The sequence below is a fragment of the Bos indicus genome, chromosome 27 (assembly GCF_029378745.1).
Source record: "Bos indicus isolate NIAB-ARS_2022 breed Sahiwal x Tharparkar chromosome 27, NIAB-ARS_B.indTharparkar_mat_pri_1.0, whole genome shotgun sequence".
Taxonomy (NCBI): domain Eukaryota; kingdom Metazoa; phylum Chordata; class Mammalia; order Artiodactyla; family Bovidae; genus Bos; species Bos indicus.
This window is the reverse complement of record NC_091786.1, coordinates 22,532,984-22,545,235: the sequence shown is the minus strand read 5'-3', so window position 1 is coordinate 22,545,235 and position 12,252 is coordinate 22,532,984. Positions and strand designations below refer to the sequence as shown.

The 12,252-nt window shown below is 38.4% G+C and overlaps 1 pseudogene; it reads left to right on the top strand.

Annotated features, from left to right (window-relative positions):
• LOC139180158 (craniofacial development protein 2 pseudogene) overlaps window positions 1–11,889 on the top strand; it is a 193,215-nt pseudogene extending 181,326 nt beyond the window's left edge.
• The last annotated feature ends 363 nt before the right edge of the window (window positions 11,890–12,252 follow it).

Here is a 12,252-nt window from a genome sequence, read left to right as displayed (position 1 = left end):
AGCAAGCATGTGTTAAAATAAAGAACAAATAGGTGATGAATGAATCTATAGATGGAGATTCCTGTTATTCTTCAGGAGAAAACAAGAGAACACAGACACAGAAGAATTCAAGAAAATGCCTCAATTATACAGCAGATATCCAAGTGAAAGGAGAAGTAGCATATAAGTTATAGCTACCTAATGAATTTAAAATATTAAATGTCCTCAAACAACCTTGAAAAACTAATGCATATTTAGGTAGCAAAAGATGAAAAATAGAAAATAGAAAAGCACATACTTTTCTGTATAATTGGAATATTGAAAATAATATATTCTCTGTATTCACTTTCTCACAGAATTTATAATTCTCACCCCTCTTCAATGAACACACAAGGAAAAACATGCAAAGAATGTAAACTAAAATTTATAACATGTATGAACGTAAAGTTGCTCAGTCATGTCCGACTCTTTGCGACCTCATGGACTGTAGCCTACCAGGCTCCTCTGTCCATGGGACTTTCCAGGCAAGGATACTGGAGTGGGTTGCCATTTCCTTCTCCAAGGAATCTTCCCAACCCAGGGATCGAACCCAGGCCTCCTGCATTGTAGGCAGACGCTTTACCGTCTGAGCCATCAGGGAAGTTTTATAGCATGTATTCAGTTCAGTTCAGTCACTTAGTCATGTCCAACTCTTTGCGACCCCATGAATTGCAGCACGCCAGGCCTCCCTGTCCATTACCAACTCCCAGAGTTGGTGTTAGCCTAGAGTGCTGCAGTTCGTGGGGTCACAAAGAGTCGGACTGAGTGACTGAACTGAACTGGTCAATTTATTCAAAAAGACATCTGCAGCTTTTGTCTTTCAATATGTATTAATAAGGGATATTTGATATATCTTGTGTGTGTGTGTGTATGTGTTTGAATGGCAGCTTGACTCAACAAAATTCAGCTTCCAAACTTACTTCAAATATTTTTTATTCTATTTCACTTTTGAGGGGTTTGTAGTTAGAAAATGCTTGAAGAAAAGAAATACTTTACTGTAGAAAGACAGCATATAGGTATAAAAGAAGAAGAGGCTATTAAGTATTTTACAAGAGAGTTGAAAAAATATGGAGTTGGGACACATTTGAAATCTATAACATCTAATAAAGGAATAGAAAATGAAAAGTAAGATATATGAAGAAATATAAACCATATTAATTGTATCTACTGTTGTTCATCATTACAATGTTATAAGACTGAATCAAACGTTTTATCATTTCATATGCATAAGGAATGCTTATCATAAAATTTTAATAAAGCAATTAAATTTAGCAAAAATTACAGTTAACATAATATAAACAGTCATTTGAAATATATATCATTATGACAATAGAGGACAAGAATTGTGCCGATACACATATTTGGGCACTTTTTCCTAAGGATAGAATGAAGAAAATAGTAAGAAGAATACAATGAAAATCTTTTTTCTTTAATAAATAATGGATTCTAACATGATTTCAACATCACTTTTGAAGAGAAATGTAAAAACTCTGCTACCTGGATCTTTTCCAAACAGAAAATTTAATACATCAGATTTGGGGAACTTGTTCTTAAATAAAACAACAATTATTCCAACCGAGGTGAAAGTTTCAAATATTTTTTCACTACTTGCACTAAGCAATGCGTTTTACATCGGGACGTGTGAACATGTATTACACATGTACATATGCAGTTAAAACCACTGCTTCTGCAAGTGTTTGCTCCATTACATTTCTCTCTGTTCCACTCAACTCCCCCACATTCTATCTTATTCTATTCTATCTTATCTGTCCTACTTCATTTCATTTTGTTTGAAATAATTTCTAGAAACAACCCGTTAAAACGATTACATGACTCTAACTGATCAGGACTGCAGTGCAGTGCAGGATCTCTTCAAGAAAATCAGAGATACCAAAGGAACATTTCATGCAAAGATGGTCTTGATAAAGGACAGAAATGGTATAGACCTAACAGAAGCAGAAGATATTAAGAAGAGAGGCAAGAATACACAGAAGAACTGTACAAAAAAGATCTTCACTACCCAGATAATCAAGATGGTGTGATCACTCACCTAGAGCCAGACATCCTGGAATGTGAAGTCAAGTGGGCCTTAGAAAGCATCACTACGAACAAAGCTAGTGGAGGTGATGGAATTCCAGTTGAGCTATTCCAACTCCTGAAAGCTGATGCTGTGAAAGTGCTGCACTCAATATGCCAGCAAATTTGGAAAACTCAGCAGTGGCCACAGGACCGGAAAAGGTCAGTTTTCATTCCAATCCCAAAGAAAGGCAATGCCAAAGAATGCTCAAACTACCGCACAATTGCACTCACCTCACACGCTAGTAAAGTAATGCTCAAAATTCTCCAAGCCAGGCTTCAGCAATATGTGAACCGTGAGCTTCCTGATGTTCAAGCTGTTTTAGAAAAGGCAGAGGAACCAGAGATCAAATTGCCAACATCTGCTGGATTATGGAAAAAGCAAGAGAGTTCCAGAAAAACATCTATTTCTGCTTTACTGACTATGCCAAAGCCTTTGACTGTGTGAATGACAATAAACTGTGGAAAATTCTGAAAGAGATGGGAATACCAGACCACCTGATCTGCCTCTTGAGAAATCTGTATGCAGGTCAGGAAGCAACAGTTAGAACTGAACATGGAACAACAGACTGGTTCCAAATAGGAAAAGGAGTTCGTCAAGGCTGTATATTGTCACCCTGCTTGTTTAACTTATATGCAGAGTACATCATGAGAAACGCTGGACTGGAAGAAACACAAGCTGGAATCAAGACTGCCGGGAGAGATATCAATAACTTCAGATATGCAGATGACACCACCCTTATGGCAGAAAGTGAAGAGGAACTACAAAGCCTCTTGATGAAAGTGAAAGTGGAGAGTGAAAAAGTTGGCTTAAAGCTCAACATTCAGAAAACTAAGATTATGGCATCCGGTCCCATCACTTCATGGGAAATAGACGGAGAAACAGTGGAAACAATGTCAAGACTTTATTTTTCTGGGCTCCAAAATCACTGCAGATGGTGACTGCAGCCATGAAATTAAAAGACGCTTACTCCTTGGAAGGAAAGTTATGACCAACCTAGATAGCATATTCAAAAGCAGAGACATTACTTTGCCAACAAAGGTTCATCTAGTCAAGGCTATGGTTTTTCCTGTGGTCATGTATGGATGTGAGAGTTGGACTGTGAAGAAGGCTGAGCGCCGAAGAATTGATGCTTTTGAAGTGTGGTGTTGGAGAAGACTCTTGAGAGTCCCTTGGACTGCAAGGAGATCCAACCAGTCCATTCTGAAGGAGATCAGCCCTGGGATTTCTTTGGAAGGAATGATGCTAAAGCTGAAACTCCAGTACTTTGGCCACCTCATGCGAAGAGTTGACTCATTGGAAAAGACTCTGATACTGGGAGGGATTGGGGGCAAGAGGAGAAGGGGACGATAGAGGATGAGATGGCTGGATGGCAACACTGACTCGATGGACGTGAGTCTGAGTGAACTCCGGGAGTTGGTGATGGACAGGGAGGCCTGGCGTGCTGCGATTCATGGGGTCACAAAGAGTCAGACACGACTGAGCAACTGATCTGATCTGATTTGATCTGCAGTGTCAAAAACACTTAAATGAAAGCAAATTGATCACAATAACCATAGAGATTAAAAAAAAAAAATCACAGGACAACATTATCTCTGCTCTAGTTCTCTAAAAACTAATCTTACCATATGCATGCTTCATCAGTCTATTATTATAAATTACCAAGTAGGTTTGGATAGTGAACTAATATTTATTTTTAGTCTGAAAAATCATATAAACTTAGTGTTATACAAGATGTTATTGTTTAGTTGCTAAATCATGTTGGGATCTTTTGCAATTCCATGGATTGCAGCCTGTCAGCTTCCTCTGTCCATGGGATTTCCCAGGCAAGAATACTGGAGTGGGTTGTCATTTCCTTCTCCAAGGCATCAACCTGACCCAGAGACCAAACCCATATCTCCTTCACAGGCAGGGGGGTTCTTTATCATTGAACCAACAGCGAAGCCCTATCCAAGACACAGAAATCATCTAAGGCAAAACTTAAATTTATGAGAATGTGTAAAATATTCTCTTTCAAAATGGGGTCCAGCCTCTTAATAACCTAAGTAACAGGTAATCGACTACTACTTAAAGCAACTGATTGTTTTGCAGGATAACTTCAATTTACTCTAAATATAACCATATCTTAATTTAGAAACTCTGGTGAGAACTGATCAATGACACTGCTGTTAAAGTCCAACAAGAGTAAAACTCAAATGGTATTGTCTGCAGGTTTAAAATGCAAAAGTTTTAAAGATTTTACAAAGACCATGGTAGGATAGATTTTAATAAGAAAGGGGTATTTTATTAATTCTCACATTCATCCAACTCTATAATTCTCTTTATTTACACATTGTCCTTCACAGACACTTATTAAAATATTTTAATCTTTTCCTTTCAGGGTGAAGACTGGGCTCTTGGAATATTGTTGGGTCTTGAGATGGTGAAAAACTGAGCCCTCTCTTTTCTCTCTATCAAATAAAACCCCAGCAGACTCTGTTATTCTACATAATTGACAAAAAAGGAAGTTGTTCTGCTCCCTTTGACCACATAAGCCTTTTCCATAGTTATTAGGTGAGAGTTTGGGTGATCATGGTTTTACTCATTGTCTTTATTATTCCATGGGCTTCCTTGGTGGCTCACATGGTAAAGAATCTGCCTGCAATGCAGGAGACCTGGGTTTGATCCCTGAGTTAGGAAGATCCCCTGGAGAAGGAAATGGCAACCTACTCCAGTGGTCTTGCCTGTGAAATCCCATGGACAGAGGAACCTGGTAGGTTACAGTGCATGGGGTCACAAAGAGTCGGACAGGACTGACCAACTTTTACTTCACTTCACTGTATTATTCCATGCTGCTGCTATGTCACTTCAGTCGTGTCTGACTCTATTGAACCCCACAGATGGCAGCCCACTAGGCTCCTCTGTCCCTGGGATTCTCCAGGCAAGAATACTACCCATGTGTTAATTCTCTCAGCTGGGTAACCTTTGTTCCTATGATTCCATTGCAGATATCTTCATCTCCACTCCCACCACACACAGGCCTCTAGCCTCCTTCCACTCAGAGTTCCACCTAACTTTGCTGACATGGGTTTTAGCTGGAGCTGTTCTGCAACAATAGCATCCCTATACTTAGCCCTTAGGATTTGGGTATTAATATTGAGCAGATATTTAAATTTTACTTAAACTATGTGACAATGGGAAGTTGCAATGTAATGTATTATTTTAAATATTATTTCTCCTACTGGTAAGTAATGAGCATCAAAATGGTTTATTTTTATACCGACAATGAAAAGTTATTATATAATCATTCAATAAGTAACAAGCAGAATTACCACATGCCCCACACTATATGAAGCATGGAACACTGAGAAGTAGGCAGAGATAATATAAATTAAATCAAAGAAATGGCTTCAGCTCCATCCTCAAGAACTTACAAATTTAATGAGAGGCACAGAACAATACATTTAGTTTTTTTTTTTTCCTTTAATATCTCTTCTACTTTAACCAGCAATCTTTCTCTTTTTCTACCACTTTTCACATGCCTTTAATAGACTCTCATGTACTCTCACGCTTTTTAGCAAGAAGAAAGGAGCAATGCACATATTTATGGAAAGAAAGGATTCAAAACTGGAGCACAGTTCTAAAAATTACAGAGTAATTTAGGTTGGTAGAAAATAGGGAAGAAAAGAAGGTATCAATTTTAACTTCCTTTGATAGACATTTTTTAATTCCCCAAAGCCTTTCTGAATACAAAGTAAAACGTATTAATTATATCTTTAAATGTTGTGTTCAAATTGGTCACATTTGTTTTTACCAGATTTATAATTCAATAAAGTTGTTATTTGTAATTCTAAAGAACATTAGAGATCTTGGGGAAATCAATATGACACATTTTTCACCATCAAATAATATTTAGAGCATCATTTTACTGTTCTAAATTCTCATGTCTCTTTTATCTAGACTTTTATTATGTCTCTCAGTCATAGCTCTGACTTATATAAGCCATATCCTGATCGGAGAATTCTATCTTTAGAATGTTAAGTTTTCAAATGATGAGCTTTATGATGTAGTTTCCAGAAATGTATTTTGGCAAAATGCCAGGGATGCTTCTTTTTTAAGCTTTACAGTCAATCCTAACTATTATGTAGTTGAAGTTTTAGAGAGCAGAAGAATAAATATGAAGTAGATTATTCAGGGAAGACTTCCAGTTAGAGAAATGGCTTTCACTGAGCCTTCAAGAAAAAGTAGTATTTAGCTAGGCTGAAAAGCAAAGGGTCATAAAGGCAAGAAAGAAGATACAGAGATAGAAGAACGTAAGCAGAAACAAAATAGTGTAAGCCTCTTCCCGATTGGAAAAAGGAGTTCATGTTGGAAAACGTGAGACAGGAAGTTTGTGTAATTCATTTTCCTGTGTGGAGACTTTCAAAATATAAAAATTTGCCATCAGAAAACCTTAGATAGTAAGTAAAATATATATAACTTCCATAACAGAAGCAGAAGATATTAAGAATAGGTGGTAAGAATACACAGAAGAACTACACCAAAAATATCTTCATGACCCAGATAATCACGATGGTGTGATCACTCACCTAGAGCCAGACATCCTGGAATGTGAAGTCAAGTGGGCCTTAGAAAGCATCACTACGAACAAAGCTAGTAGAGATGATGGAATTCCAGTTAAGCTATTTCAAATCCTGAAAGCTGATGCTGTGAAAGTGCTGCACTCAATATGCCAGCAAATTTAGAAAACTCAGCAGTGGCCACAGGACTGGAAAAGGTCAGTTTTCATTCCAATCCCAAAGAAAGGCAATGCCAAAGAATGCTCAAACTACTGCACAATTGCACTCACCTCACACGCTAGTAAAGTAATGCTCAAAATTCTCCAAGCCAGGCTTCAACAGTACATGAATCGTGAACTCCCAGCTGTTCAAGCTGGATTTAGAAAAGGCAGAGGAACCAGGGATCAAATTGCCAACATCTGCTGGATCATCGAAAAAGCAAGAGAGTTCCAGAAAAACATCTATTTCTGCTTTATTGACTATGCCAAAGCCTTTGGCTGTGTGGACCACAATAAACTGTGGAAAATTCTGAAAGAGATGGGAATACCAGACCACCTGATCTGCCTCTTGAGAAATCTGTATGCAGGTCAGGAAGCAACAGTTAGAACTGGACATGGAACAACAGACTGGTTCCAAATTGGAAAAGGAGTACATCAAGGCTGTATATTGTCACCCTGCTTGTTTAACTTATATGCAGAGTACATCATGAGAAATGCGGGGATGGATGAAGCATAAGCTGGAATCAAGATTGCCAAGAGAAATATCAATAACCTCAGATATGCAGATGACACCACCCTTATGGCACAAAGTGAAGAGGAACTACAAAGCCTCTTGATGAAAGTGAAAGTGGAGAGTGAAAAAGTTGGCTTAAAGCTCAACATTCAGAAAACTAAGATCATGGCATCTGGTCCCATCACTTCATGGGAAATAGATGGGGAAACAGTGGAAACAGTGGCTGACTTTATTTTTCTGGGCTCCAAAATCACTGCAGATGGTGACTGTAGCCATGCAATTAAAAGATGCTTACTCCTTGGAAGGAAAGTTATGACCAACCTAGATAGCATATTCAAAAGCAGAGACATTACTTTGCCAACAAAGGTCCATCTAGTCAAAGCTATGGTTTTTCCAGTAGTCATATATGGATGTGAGAGTTGAACTATGAAGAAAGCTGAGCGCCAAAGAATTGATGCTTTTGAACTGTGGTGTTGGAGAAGACTCTTGAGAGTCCCTTGGACTGCAAGGAGATCCAACCAGTCCATCCTAAAGAAGATCAGTCCTGAGTGTTCATTGGAAGGACTGAGGTTGAAGCTGAAACTCCAATACTTTGGCCACCTGATGTGAAGTGCTGACTCATTTGAAAATACCCTGATGCGGGGAAAGATTGAATCGGGAGACGGGAACAACAGAGGATGAGATGGCTGGATGGCATCACTGACTCGATGGACATGAGTTTGAGTGAACTCCGGGAGTTGGTGATGGACAGGGAGGCCTGGCGTGCTGCAGTACATGGGGTCTCAAAGAGTCAGACATGACTGAGTGACTGAACTGAACTTCCCTTTGAGGTTACCTGCATCCTTTTGAATGATGTCAGGACATGGAAGCAACCTAAATGTCCATCAACAGATGAATGGATAAAGAAGTTGTGGTACATATATACAGTGGAATATTACTCATGCATAAAAAGAAAGGAAACTGGTTCATTTGTAGTGATTGAATGACCTTGAGTATGTCATGCAGAGTGAGGTAACTCAGAAAGAGGAAAAAATATCATATATTAATATATTTATACAGAATCTAGAAAAATGCTACAGATGAACTTATTTGCAGGACAGGAATAGAGACATAAAGAAGAGACTTGTGGACACACAAGGGCAGGCGGAGAAGGATGGGGACGAATTGGGAGAGTATCACTAACATATGTGCACCACCACGTGTGAACCAGCTCATGGGAAGCAGCTGTAGAGTACAGGGAGCTCAGCCTGTGTGCTTTGATGACCTAGAGGGGTGGCATGGGGGGAGGTGGGATGGGGAGGAGGTTCAAGTGGGAGGGGATAGATGTTTACTTCTATCTGATTCACTATGTACATAGCAGAAATGAAGACAACATTGTAGAGCAATTATACTCCAATAAAAAATATAGCTTCTCTTTAACAAATAAAAAAACAGAAGACCTCTTTGAGACTTCACTGGTTTTTCAGTACAATGGGAATGATTTTAACTTCATATCATTTCATATACCCAACAAATATTTACGGAGTAGCTACTACGTGGTAGGCACTGTTCTGGGTACTTCAAATAATTTTATAGTAAAGCAGATTAAATATCTATCCTTGCAAAGCCTACATTTTTATTATGAAAGACAGATAAAAAGTATAATAAAAAGTAAATTGTATGATGCATTATGTAAATTCTTCAGAGGGAAGAAATGGAGCAGGAATAGGGCATCAATTTGAAAGACAGGTTGAATAGGTCCCTGCATTTTTAAATAGGTTCGTCAGAGTAACCTCTTTACTGAGAGGAGCCCATTCATATATCTGAAGGAAGATACTTCCAGCAGGGAGAAGGGCCAGTGCAGAGGCCCTAAATTATGAATTCTCCTGGCATATTCAAAGGAAAACAAGAAGGGCAAAGTGGCTATGGTGGAAGCAAGGATAGATGATATTAGGAGGAGACCGAAGGCTAACACTGGTGGCTGAGCAGTGAAGAGTCTGCCTGTCAACGCGGGAGATGTCAGTTCCACCCCTGGGTCAGAAAGGTCCTCTGGAGAAGGAAATGGCAGCCCACTGCTGGGTAATCCTGTAGACAGAAGAGCCTGACAGTCTACAGTGCATGTGGCCGCACGTAGCCGGACACAACTCAGTGACTAAAATACAACAACGAGGAAGGGTAACAAGGGCAGGGATGGGGCAAGCAGCTCGTGAAGTGATTTCTAGTCATTAAAAATATCTTTTACTCAGTAAAAAGTGGAACTATTGCAGAACTTGGAAAGGGGAGGAGGAGCATGATCTGACAGGAAGACTCATTACATTAAGAAGCTTAGGAAGTAATTCAGACAAAAGATGATGCAGGTTCACCCAGGATAATAACCATAGAAGTCATGAGAAGTGGACAGATTGTGATACACCATATTTTTAAGATATACCCAAAGGATGTCTTAACCAATTGAATGGGGATGATGAGGAAAAGAGACGAGTCAAGGATAATTTCAACATTTGGCCCGGAAATATCAAATAATGGAGTAGGGATAAACGGAAATGGAGAAGATTGGGTCAGAACATATTTTGTGGAAAATAATACAAATCCCATTAGTCTCTTAGATGTCCATGTGGATATAAGAATCTGGAGTTCAACAGTACAATATGGTCTCTAGATATGAATTCTGAGCTACCAAATCATCACACACATGGTGTTTAGAGATCTAAGAGTAGATGAGGTCATTGAAGGAGTTTGTATAGAAAGAGAAGTGAAACCTGGGGACTCTCAACCCATTAAAGAGAAGAGATTTGTAAGAAGACAAACTAGCAAAAGTGACTGAAATGGATTAAAAGGTGAATTTGGGAGGAAAAAAAAAAGCACTGCATGTGTGGTCCTGACAAGAAAAACAGAAAATGTACCAAGGAAAGGCAGAGATCACCATCAAACGCAGCTGATGCCTACTGACAACTGACCATTGGACTTCACACCATGACACTCTCCCATCAGTTTCTTGAGGACTGGCCTGTGTTCTTATGTATTAGTATTTCTTTGCCCTATAATCTAGCAGAGAACTTAGAAAAGCCCACGTGCTTTATTCTTTCCATCACAAAATCTGATTGTCTACATAAAGTGCTATCCTAATATAGAGACCACACAAATTTTACAGAGTTAGAAACAATAAACAGGCATTGCATGAACATGTGTTTCTGTTTATGGTTCTGTCTTAAAAAAAAAAAAAATAACAGACTAAAAGCCAGAGGGAAAGTGATGGGGAAATAATTAAAGGGACAGTCCAAAGTTGGCAAGTTCCTCGGGTGACCCTAAGGAAGACACATTGTTATGTGAAAAGAGTGTAAAAGATGTACATCAAGATACCAGAAGAAAAAAAAAAAAAAAAAAGATACCAGAAGACCAATGGGGCCAGTGATACACTGGAATCACTTACACTTACTTATCCTATTACTGACTTCAATTATTTTTTAAAAATCTGAACAGAGTTAATTAATAAAATATTTTATTGTTTACATTGGCTATCTAAGTGGATTACTAAAATAAAAGCAGATAATGCTTCAACCTTCTCCTGTGTTCAGGCAAATCCCATGCATCTACTTGATCTCCCCAGTAGCAGGGAGGAAAGATTATTCCCTCACTGCAAAGGCCCTGATTTTCTGATACCTCGGAGGACAAAGTTCTCTCTGGGGTCACACCAAAACACAAACCACCTCTGTGGGCCTTCCTTATTAGAACTCAATTTAGTTGCTTTGAACTTAGCAATGTCTTATCATAAAGTGTTATTTTAATTAAAAAAACGCAGACACAAGAAGGCAAAATAACCAACGAACTCACCACAAAGAATATAACACCGATGTAAAGAAAAAAGAAAGTCAAATCAAGCTTGAGAAGTGAATTAAGTTGTTGGGAAGCAACATTCAGACCACATTAGTCTGCACCAACCACAATTAATAAAGAGAAAGTACAGAATGAGTATTTGAATATTGTTGTAATTAAAAGGAACATCTTTACTTTGCATGAGGTAAAACATCCCAAGAAGTAGGCGGCCATCCCACTGTTGAGCGTGTAACAAGCCAAGATGACAGATACCTTTGATCTCTGTCTCTCTCAAGACAATAGGAACAATGATTACACCTCATGAGGACCATAGAAGGAAAAAAAATTACCATGTGTGTCTTTAGACAGAGATTTCAAAATTTTACCCAAAATATATGCTCGTCTTTCCTTTTTATAGAATCTCAGCTAGAGATTACACTTTTTTCCAGCTCCTTCACACCTTCATGTGGCAATGAGGTTATGAATGAAAATGATGTTTACAATTTTCAGCCCATTTCCATGAAGAGGTGGACTTGCCCTTTGCTCTTTCTCTGCTGGGATTGGGATGTGGTCATCTTGTTCACAGACAGATTTCACGCTGAATATGTCAATGATTTAAAGAATGGCAGTACAAGAAGACAAGAACCTGAGTTCCGAATGGTCTTAGGAACAGAACCATTTTCCCACTGTGGACAGCATATAACACCCACATCTGTACTTTACTATGAGTAAAAAATAAATGTTATATTTGGCCACTGCATTTGGGGTTCTTTTGCTGTTGTAATTTGGCATGCACCCTAACCAATTTTCAGAGAAGTTCCTAGTACAGTTTCTAGCACATAAAGTATACCGTTTTCTTTTTTTTCCCCCAGTATATATTCAATAAATATTTACTACATGGAAGGTTACTGTGCACCTCTCTGAGTCCTCAAACTTGTGAACAACTTTACATATGCATATTTAATTTCTGAAAAGGCCAATGAAGGTGCACAATATAAAATATATTTTATATAAATATATAAAAATATATTTTCTTAAATAGCTCACATTATCAGATTTCACTAGGGAAGTAAGTAAAAGTTAACTGAACGCTCA